At 33.2% G+C, this 10,329-nt stretch overlaps 1 long non-coding RNA gene across 1 annotated transcript; it reads right to left on the bottom strand.

Annotated features, from left to right (window-relative positions):
- Positions 1-250: 250 nt before the first annotated feature.
- LOC310891963 lies at positions 251-9,323 on the bottom strand. The gene is made up of 6 exons (XR_014577817.1): positions 9,225-9,323; positions 8,667-8,749; positions 8,348-8,399; positions 3,342-3,477; positions 2,638-2,742; positions 251-483 (listed from the first exon to the last, which is right to left on the bottom strand). It is a non-coding gene; the product is annotated as an uncharacterized lncRNA (long non-coding RNA).
- Positions 9,324-10,329: the final 1,006 nt, after the last annotated feature.

The following is a 10,329-nucleotide window of genomic DNA, read 5'->3' as shown; positions in this document are numbered from 1 at the left end:
GATTTTTTCAGTACTTTGTATCAGGAACACATCCTGAATCATCAGAGTCAAATTATTTTAGATGATATAGCCATCAAACACATTAATTAAAATTCATAATCATTAGTATAGAATTATATACATCAGCCTAACGAAAATACATCAATTAAAAACACATCTTCAAAGGGCTTCAGCATTATCCCTTTTATGGATTCATTCTCTCTTTGTAATAATACTTGCATTTTTCCTCAGAAAGTCTTGCATTAGTTCATACTTTATTTTCAAATAACATATTTTTTTTTAATCTGCTATAATCAGAACTTTTATAATCAAAACTTTTTTTCCTTATCAAAATGAAAAAAGGTGTAGGTACACACACATGTATACGTAGAACGATGCAGAATTTACATATGCTCCATGCTATGAAACAGCTGTGAAACATGCTCCATGCTATGAAACAGCTCCACTGTAGAAGACCCACAGTCACATCAGTTAAGCATAGACCTATTAGAACATTAAAAATAAAAATAATAACAATAATTAAAAAAAACTCTACATACATCCATAAGACAGAATTTTCAGATATTCTTAGAATGTAATTCATATAATAGGCTGAGTACCATGTTGCATCTGAAGTTATACCCACCTATATTTATTTCACGACTGGATAGCTGGAGGTAGGCAGATTTCACTGTCCTGAAACTCTGTAAACCAGCATGAAAGGTTGCTCTTTGATAAACTGGAGGTTCCATCCTTTTTAAAGAATTCACATAATAATTCCAGTTAAGCTCAGCCTTCTTTTTCTAACAGAGCAGTGGTGGAATTTTTCTGTTCTAGCCATAATTTCTAAAAGTTAAGGTCTTGATTCAGCTGTCCACTTGTAGTGCAAATAAAAATGTAGGTGGGTATCCTGTCTGTATTAGAGTTGATACTAAAGAACACAGGTCTTCCATAGATTCCAAGATATATTTGTAAGCCACACCTGAAAGTCTTGGTGTCCGTGCCCATGATAGGAGTTTGGAACAAGGTGATCTTTAAGGTCCCTTCAAATGCAAACCACTCCCTTATTTTACGGTTCTGTGATATCCTACAGTATTTGAAATAGCAATAAAAACTTGTGTGTGACTAACTGCATCAAACTGTGACTGTGTGTTTCTAACAAGATCTAGCTACGTAAGTCTGAGAAAATTACCTCCAAGTTCATTTAATTTCATCTTAAGATTCGTGTCTCAGACTATTCAGATAAATATGCCTGGAGGAGTTTGTATCTACGTTGACTGATTGTAAGGATAGTCTAAAGGTCTACAAATAGCCATCTTTGGTCCACCAAGGTGTTCTAGGGTATCCAAATCTCCAAAATGAGTTGGCAGAAGAAGACTTGTGAGAATCTGCCAGACATGCCTGGCAGTCAGGTAGCTGTAGGGCATTACAAATGGCACTTTGTGAATATGTTTAAGCACTGAACTGTGTGAAAGTCACACTTTCCTTCTGGCATTTGGAACTCTTTTTAAGAATTCAAACTTTCCTGAATGCTCAGAAGCAATGGCAATTGATACTATTATTTGAATATGAAATTTTGCCTGTTTACATTACTTTCAAATGCTAGCTAATAATTTTAGTTTAAGATACCAACTTTATAAATTTATGTGTAGAAATCAAAGGTAGTTTTGAAGTGCATGTTACTGTGACTGTAAGATTACATAATTACTATTAGAATTAAATGTAACTGAAAAAAATAAATAATCAAGATATGTAATAACCCTCCTCTATTTATTGCAAACTTATGTCATAGTTATATTTTCAGAATTAAATTGCACTGATGAAGGGTAGATGAAAGTTTTACATGGTCTAGCTGCCTGTAGTACTGAAGAAGTATCTTTAAAGCTTTTTATTCATATGTTAACCTTGCTCAAAAATAAATAAATACACAGAACTCAAGCCAGTAGCCTAAATAGAAGCTTGAAGTGTCATCTAAGATCTTCTCAGATACCCAAGGTGTAAGAAGTTGGCAGATACGATACATAATCCATGGGAGACTTGTTGAGAAGCAGCTACAAATAATGGGGATACTGTTAGCCATTCCAAATGGTAGCATGTTTGGGCAAAGAAAATGAAACCTCTTTCTCCCCTACTTGCTCCATTTGTGTAAACTTCTTCAGAACACATTATTGCCTTCATACCTGTCTTTGAAGTCCATAGAATGATGTTGATATTACATTTAATCATATTAATATATGGATTTATAGTTCTGACCAGTTTTACTGATTTGTATTTCAGCAAACATTATGTAGTAGGGAGAAAAAAAAAAAAAAAAAAAAGAAGAAGAAGAAGAAGAAGAGGAGAAGGAGAAGGAGAAGGAGAAGGAGAAGGAGAAGGAGAAGGAGAAGGAGAAGGAGAAGGAGAAGGGGAAGGAGAAGGAGAAGGAGAAGGAGAAGGAGAAGGAGAAGGAGAAGGAGAAGGAGAAGGAGAAGGAGAAGGAGAAGGAGAAGGAGAAGGAGAAGGAGAAGGAGAAGGAGAAGGAGAAGGAGAAGGAGAAGGAGAAGGAGAAGGAGAAGGAGAAGGAGAAGGAGAAGGAGAAGGAGAAGGAGAAGGAGAAGGAGAAGGAGAAAGAAGGAGAAGAAAAGAAGAAAGAAAGAAACATATTCAAGAAGTCCTTACTTTTAATGTAGAAGACGCGTAATCTATGGGTCTGTCACTGCAACAGATTTCCTAAATGACCAGAGATAAAGTGTTTGATAACTGTTTGCCTCTTGCAATGCCAACCTGTAAAATAAGGAAAAGCAGGCCACATCATTTCAAAAGAATATTACTAGTACAATCTCATTATTATTTTCAGAGTGCACAATTCTGTGATAATGAGGTTCAGTAGAAAAATCTGAAAATGTGTATATTAATCAGTTAATTCTACCATCACTGAATTTTATATTTGAATAAACTTGTTTTATTAAACCTACTTTAATGTTATGTTTTCCTGAAAACATTAAGCAAGAAACTTCTGACATCTAAATTCGATGAAAACAATTTTGTGACATCATTATGGAACTATTTCATATCAGAAAGAGATTGTATGATATTGCAAGTATTTCATCTACAATGTGTATGTGGAAGAAAAGTGAAGAGAAAAACAGTATCATACTCAAGAGAGTTGTTTATATTTTTCTTCATTTGATGAAACGGAGGATGAAATATAACTTTCAACTGAACCATAGAATTTATGCTTTAGTTATGTTTAGACAGAATTTGATATTTCATGTGTTATGTCAAGTACTCTTTTATTCCTGTTTTTCCGTTGTACTGTGAGAATGTTGTGAACATCACTTTTTATCTGGATTCAAAGAAAAGGAGACTTTGTGAATACTTACATCACAAAAGAACTATGGAATGCACTGGACTTCAAACCCAGAACAATAGTATTTGAACTGTTATGGGTAAAGATGAACCGGGAAGCTTTTGAACTGTCAGAACTCAGGAGATCACCACAGGTTGGGGCTGTGGGAACTAAATGATGAATTTTTATCAGAAATATTAAAACAGCCTCTAGTAAACAAGAATTCTGTTTCATATACAATGTCAATAGGTTGAAATTTATTTTTATTTTCCACAATTACAAAAGTGAAATTTATAAAAAGTAATCAATCCCTTCAAAGACGTTGAGGCATGTACGATACTTGCTTGGCTTTAGGAAACAATAAACTCAATTCTTGTTTTAAATAATTTAGTCTGGACATTCTTGAAATGATAACCAAACCACTAAACCATTGGCTATCCTTTGGAGTCTTTCTATAATTAAATAATGCCTAGGAAGTTTTATCATAACTAGTATTTTCCATGAGAAGTTTTAACCTCCAAGAAGAACCATATCTTGGGAAAAAAAAAATAATAATAATTAAAAAAAAGTGAAAAATAATTTTAACAAGCTAAAGTGGAAGTGGGTTAGAAGAAAGGTGAAAGATATCTTTGGCAAAAATTATTAGCAAGCAAAAAGAAATGAGTAAATAAAGCATTAAAAAAAAAAAAGTGATATTTCTGTGCATTTTGGTATAATTCAACTTTTGGTGCAATAGAGCTACATTAATTCCTACTACGAACCCGCAGAAGAATGAGGCCAACTGTGGCCAGGCTGAGAATTTTCACAGTTCTACATGAATACGCTAAAGACGTTAATGACCTCTGCCAGAGAACAGATAAGGTGTCTAATGAGAGAGCTTCCTTACTTTAAGGACTGTGTTAGGATCCTACAGATATTGGATCCTTCGTAGAGCTTATGTGCTATTTATTGCAAGTGAAGAGCTGGTTGCTGCTGAACATGGAGAACATAGCAACCTGCTGAGAAAATTTAATAAGGGAAAATCAGATACTTTTGCTGGACGTCAAAGGTCTTTTCTAAGCTCTGAGCTTTCCCGTCTTTGTATATACAATGAATGTAGAACAGAAAAATGAGAGAGCCAAAACTGACTATCAAAAGAAATTTGTATTATATCATTCTCACTCTCTATGTACAGAACTTGACTATGCTAAAAGAGTGACAAAGATCATACAGACATGAACACACATATGGGCTTAGTTTATTATCATTATATTTTCAATATTCACTTTTCTATTCCTTGCTCCTTTTACTGTTGAATTTATTTTACTTACGTTATATTGGTTTTAGTCTGAAAGCAAAAACATATTTACGACTGTGACATACATGCATTTAAATACACATATTTATACTTTGGGGAGCTACCGATTTTCTCCAATTTCTTGATGAAGACTAGACTTGGCAGTATCTGTTAAGTGTTAAAGGAATGCAGACTTCTCATTGCTGAAGCAGTCTCCTTTGTCTTTAGACTCAACCAGTCCTTTTATCTGACAGCCAAGAGAGCAAACTGCATTAAACGCAGCATAACCAACTGGTCAAAAGAGGTGAAAATCTCACTATAACTAGTGATATTGCAGCCTCACCTTGAATATTGTTTGCAGTTCTGGGCTCCACAAAATAAAAAGGATATAAAGATGCAACCAGAAGAGGGCAAGAAAGGTGGTAAAAGGGCAGGAAGGCATGTCCTATGAGGAGAAGCTGAGGATAATTGATATGTCTAGTTTAGAGAAAAGGAGGCTACAAGGCTTATTTTCTCTTGTTGCTCTCTGCAACTTCCTGAGGAGGAGAAATGGTGTCAATCTATTTTACCTGGCAACCAATGATAGGACAAATGAGTACGGCACAAAACTGCACCAGTGGAGGCTTGGACTGGATATTAGGAAAAATTTCTTTACTGTGAGGGTGATCAAACACTGGAAGAGGCTTCCTAGAGATGTGGTTGATGCCCCATTCCTGTCAGTGTTCAAGAGACATTTGGACAATGTCTTCATTAATATGCGTTAATTTTTGGTTAGCCCTGAAGTAGCAGGGCAGTTGGACTTTATTTTTAAAGGTCTCTTCCAACTGAACTATTCTATATTCTATATTTTAACATTAAATAGATCACATGAAACAGCACTAGTGATAACTGCACAGGACTTCTAGCCTATTACAAAGCATCTCTAAATTGGATAGATGTAGAAAACTGATTCCGTAAATACCAAAAGCTAGAGATAAAAATTATCATATGTAAACATCATTAAGAAATACCTTTGGTTTTGTCTGATTATATGAAAGGTACAATTTAAATAATATTTCTATTAATTATTAGAACATTTCATGAGAATTTTTTATGCATAAATACACCAAATGAACTTGTAAGATTCAGTTGTAAATAAACAAAAAGAAAAGGAAGAGTAATCTGAGATTGTTTTAGACGTAGTGAAGGTATTATTAATGAAATAACATTTTAAAATATTAAAACATTTCAATAAAAGTTTCATGACTTTAAATGACATTTTTGATCTGGAAATTAGTAGCATCTGCATCACTGAGAATAACAGTGCTTGAAAAATCTGAACATATTTTTTCAAGATTACAAAATCCTCGGTATGCCAAAGATCTAAGAATTGTACCTGCAGTCAAAAATGGAGAGAAGATGAGGAATCCTTATCGATTATTGAATGTTACTCTATAGTATCAACAGAGGTAGAAATGCATATTTCTGATTGCCCCAGATAGAGAGTATATATTTCTAAGCACAACAGTATGAAAATCCACTGCCAGCAAACTCATAAGAAAACATTTATGTTTTCTATTGCATTACCTACAGTAACAAACCAAGAAATCAGTCAGGTGAACTGTTGTACCAAATGCTAAAGGGTTATAGCTTCACACTACGTTTTCATTCTTTTTTTTTTTTTTCATTAATAATATGCATCAGGTAACAACTGAGAATAATAAGCTGATAATAAGACTCATAACTATGTGCTTATTCTGTGCTGCTCTGCCAACCTTGATGCTTTTATCAGAGGAAACTTGAACCACACTCCTGGTTTTGTTTTTCTATAAAACCTAATCATCTGTCTTTGAACTGCTTACTAAAGCAGAGCTTTCTCTTTTTCAACTATGTATGCAAAAGAGGGAAGAAATTGAAATTCTGGAACCTTTGAAATCAACAGGATAAAGGTTCTAGCCTTCCAGATCCTCTATAATGAGCATCAAGGGGAATTAAATTAAAATTGTGGTTTATTTAACATTTGTTGCTCCTATGCTTCAACGACAGTAAAGGAAGTACTAAGTAGACTTCTGTTATATGCAGGGAAAAAAAGTAGGATCACAGAAAGTATCTGAGGAAGTGTGAAGTAGTGTGAACAGTAAGAGTTTTAAAGTAAATAAAATTAGGCCTAATTTTATTAGTTCTTGTAATACTGTTCAGTACTGTTCTTGTATCCAGAAATTAAATGAAATTAAATTAAATGCCATTTTGCAAAAAGTTAGCCAGTCCTGCAAGTCCCTGAAGTTAAATTTGCATTTACATGTAAAATCAGGAAAAAAATAATGAAAATACTAAAATGAGTATTCAATAATATGCCAAGCTATACATGTCAAGTAGAAACTTTCTGTGAGGTTTTGTCAAGCAGCAGTTCTGAAGAGCTATTTTATTATTGAAATAATGGACAACTAATTTGGATAAAGTTGCATCATTTTTTTTTTTTAACAATTTTCAAATTAACTCATATACTAAGAAACAGATTTACTTAAACGTTCTAAAAAAATGTAGTCCATACTCAAGATCTCAAACAGTGATAAAATGCTGTTTTTAACTGTGTAATTTGGGGGACTATTTGATATACTTCAAACATAAGAACTACATTTCTGCACTAAAACTGTACCATGAAGCAACTATCAATGCTTTTCTTCTCTCTTTCCTTCTTTTGCTGCATTGGTAGAAATGGGCAGAGGGAAAGGGCAGAGAGAACAGAAAAGAGATATCTAGATTACCTAAATAATTGGTTTATATTTTTAAATCATTACATTACTATATCTAGATTTCACATAATATCTTTCATAGAACCAAGTATCCTCCTTTCTGAACAAATCCAGGTAAGAAAATCAGAACATCCATCCTGTATCTGTAAACTGCAGTCTAACCATTTTTTTTCTTCTGATAGTACCCTGTAAAGGTTGTTTAGAGAAAAAGAAATAGGCAATGTACAGAATTCTGTTGTCTTTGAATGTTTCTCTAGGATTTCTGTTTAGACAGAAAAAAGAAATATTTTAGTCTTTTTATTTTTATTTATAGCTATAGCTGTCTTTAAAATATTTCATTTGCTTCTCTTTCTGAACACCCTCCATTTTCTCTTCTTTTTCAATTACATGCCAAAAGTATATGAGTAGTAAATTGAACCAACAGTCACATAATTTTATTCAGAGTTAAGTTCTTTCTAATCACACTCCCTATTGCACAAGCCTTCTCCCTTTCTTTTTACTATTTAAAACTTTTTAAAAACTTTTAACTTTTTAATAACTTTAACTTTTTTTTTTTTTTAGTTTCTTAACTTTAATAACTTTAACTTTTAATAACTTTATTTTTACAGTCATCTATGAGCATTATAATTAACGGAGAAAAATGAAGATGATACACATGACAGGGAGTGAAGCATAAGCAAGAATTTTGCCATACTTGATGTTTAGCTCAATTATATACAGAATGTGTTACTTAGTAATACTGAATAATGATAAACTTGTTTTATTTAATAGCATTTATTTCCTATATTTTTCAAATGTACAAAAGTAGATTGGGGGGAGGGGGAAGGAGATGGGAAAAAAAAGTCATTACTGTATTGCTGTAGGGCTGTCTTAGGCTAGATACGTTGCTTTAAGACTGACAAAGATATTCACAACTACAGTGACCAAAATGGAAATACATCCATTAATGTTCCCCTTCTGGTCTTAAATAATAAAGTAGTAGTGTATCTTGTGACTCAGGAGAGGTGGTATGCAAAAATAATGGATTATTACCTCTGGAGAGGAAGCCTCTGAGATACAACAGCTGTTATCTTCAATGACGCATCTTAATATGAGAAAGTAAAACATATGCATGAGAATATTTGCAGAATTACTTGAAAAAGAACTTTCAAAATTTTCCAGGAAGCTTCTCCAAAGTCTTTACAGAAAGTTTCCATAACACGAAAAAAATAAAATAAAATAAAATAAATAAAATAAAATAAAATAAAATAAATAAAATAAAATAAAATAAAATAAAATAAAATAAAATAAAATAAAATAAAATAAAATAAAATCCAATTGGCATATTTTGTATATTATGTACGTTACTCACTTCATGTATAAAGCAGGGGTGTTTGATGTTTAAATCTAGAGAGCGTGATCTTTTAAAGGAACCATTAGCATTGTGTTTGTACTCTGAAAAACATGGTTAGTTGCTGGAAAGTTGTTTTTGATGTGTGTAATCTGCACTTTATGTTTCAATTAACAAGACTCTATGACAAATACATACTGTAACGTTACTCCTGTACTGCTGTATAAAATAGAAATATGCCAGCATCCCCTTCTTTAGTATGTTGAAGAAACCATGACGAAATTAAAGGCTTATGAATACTAAGGAGTTCAGTTAGTTTTAAAAGTCAGACAAGGTTCAATTTGTAACAAATTACAGAAGAATACAGGTCACTGAATGAACAAAACGTGCGTTCCTCTGTGCTATCAACCCATTTAAAGGAATATCTTGGCACAAGGAAGCCATGAAAGTGGAAATTGTTTCCATAACTTTTTGAAGTGTTTGTTTACAAAATATTTCACTTCATGTTCACAAAATCTCATGTGAAAATTATATTTGAAAAAAACACGAGAGATTTAGAAGAAAAGTGCCATAACTCACTTTTCAGTGTTCTTTCTTGTTTCTTAGCTCTTGAAGAATTTACTGGACATTTGGACTCACATCCTTTTTTCATAAATGGAGAAGTAATTTAAATTAGAGCCTTAGCCATACTGTTATCCAGAGAGAAAGAAGAAAAATCTGTCAGAAATGAGAGCCAAAAGAAGACTGAATCACATGTAGAGATTTATTATAGTTTTTCAATGACAATAGAAATAGCTTAGGGTGACTGCAATCCTCAAATAGGTACTAAGAGAGTCTGAAAACACTTTGAATCTGAAGCCAGAATAAACATTGTGGGGAAAAGCATCATTTTTTCCTTTGCTGTGTCTGTAAGCTGGAAAGTAGCTTAATGAGAGGTCCTGCCCATAAGTGGCTAAATGATGTACTGACTTGATGAATTCCTTTGAATTTTAACATACTCTTAAACTTTGTGCTCAAAGAGGTGATCTGTTACTTCATACATTTGGGGGGAGGGGGAAAGATAAAAAGAAAATGAAAAAGGAAATTAAAAAAAAATAAAAAGGAAAAGGAAGAGGAAGAGGAAAAGGAAAAGGAAAAGGAAAAGGAAAAGGAAAAGGAAAAGGAAAAGGAAAAGGAAAAGGAAAAGGAAGAGGAAGAGGAAGAGGAAGAGGAAGAGGAAGAGGAAGAGGAAGAGGAAGAGGAAGAGGAAGAGGAAGAGGAAGAGGAAGAGGAAGAGGAAGAGGAAGAGGAAGAGGAAGAGGAAGAGGAAGAGGAAGAGGAAGAGGAAGAGGAAGAGGAAGAGGAAGAGGAAGAGGAAGAGGAAGAGGAAGAGGAAGAGGAAGAGGAAGAGGAAGAGGAAGAGGAAGAGGAAGAGGAAGAGGAAGAGGGAAAGGGAAAGGGAAAGGGAAAGGGAAAGAGAAAGAGAAAGAGAAAGAGAAAGAGAAAGAGAAAGAGAAAGAGAAAGAGAAAGAGAAAGAGAAAGAGAAAGAGAAAGAGAAAGAGAAAGAGAAAGAGAAAGAGAAAAGGAAAAGGAAAAGGAAAAGGAAAAGGAAAAGGAAAAGAAAAAGAAAAAGAAAAAGAAAAAGAAAAAGAAAAAGAAAAAGAAAAAGAAAAAGAAAAAGAAAAAGAAAAAGAAAAAGAAAAA

Source organism: Anser anser (assembly GCF_964211835.1).
Source record: "Anser anser genome assembly, contig: HAP1_SCAFFOLD_374, whole genome shotgun sequence".
Classification (NCBI taxonomy): domain Eukaryota; kingdom Metazoa; phylum Chordata; class Aves; order Anseriformes; family Anatidae; genus Anser; species Anser anser.
This window is presented reverse-complemented; position numbering and strand designations above follow the sequence as displayed.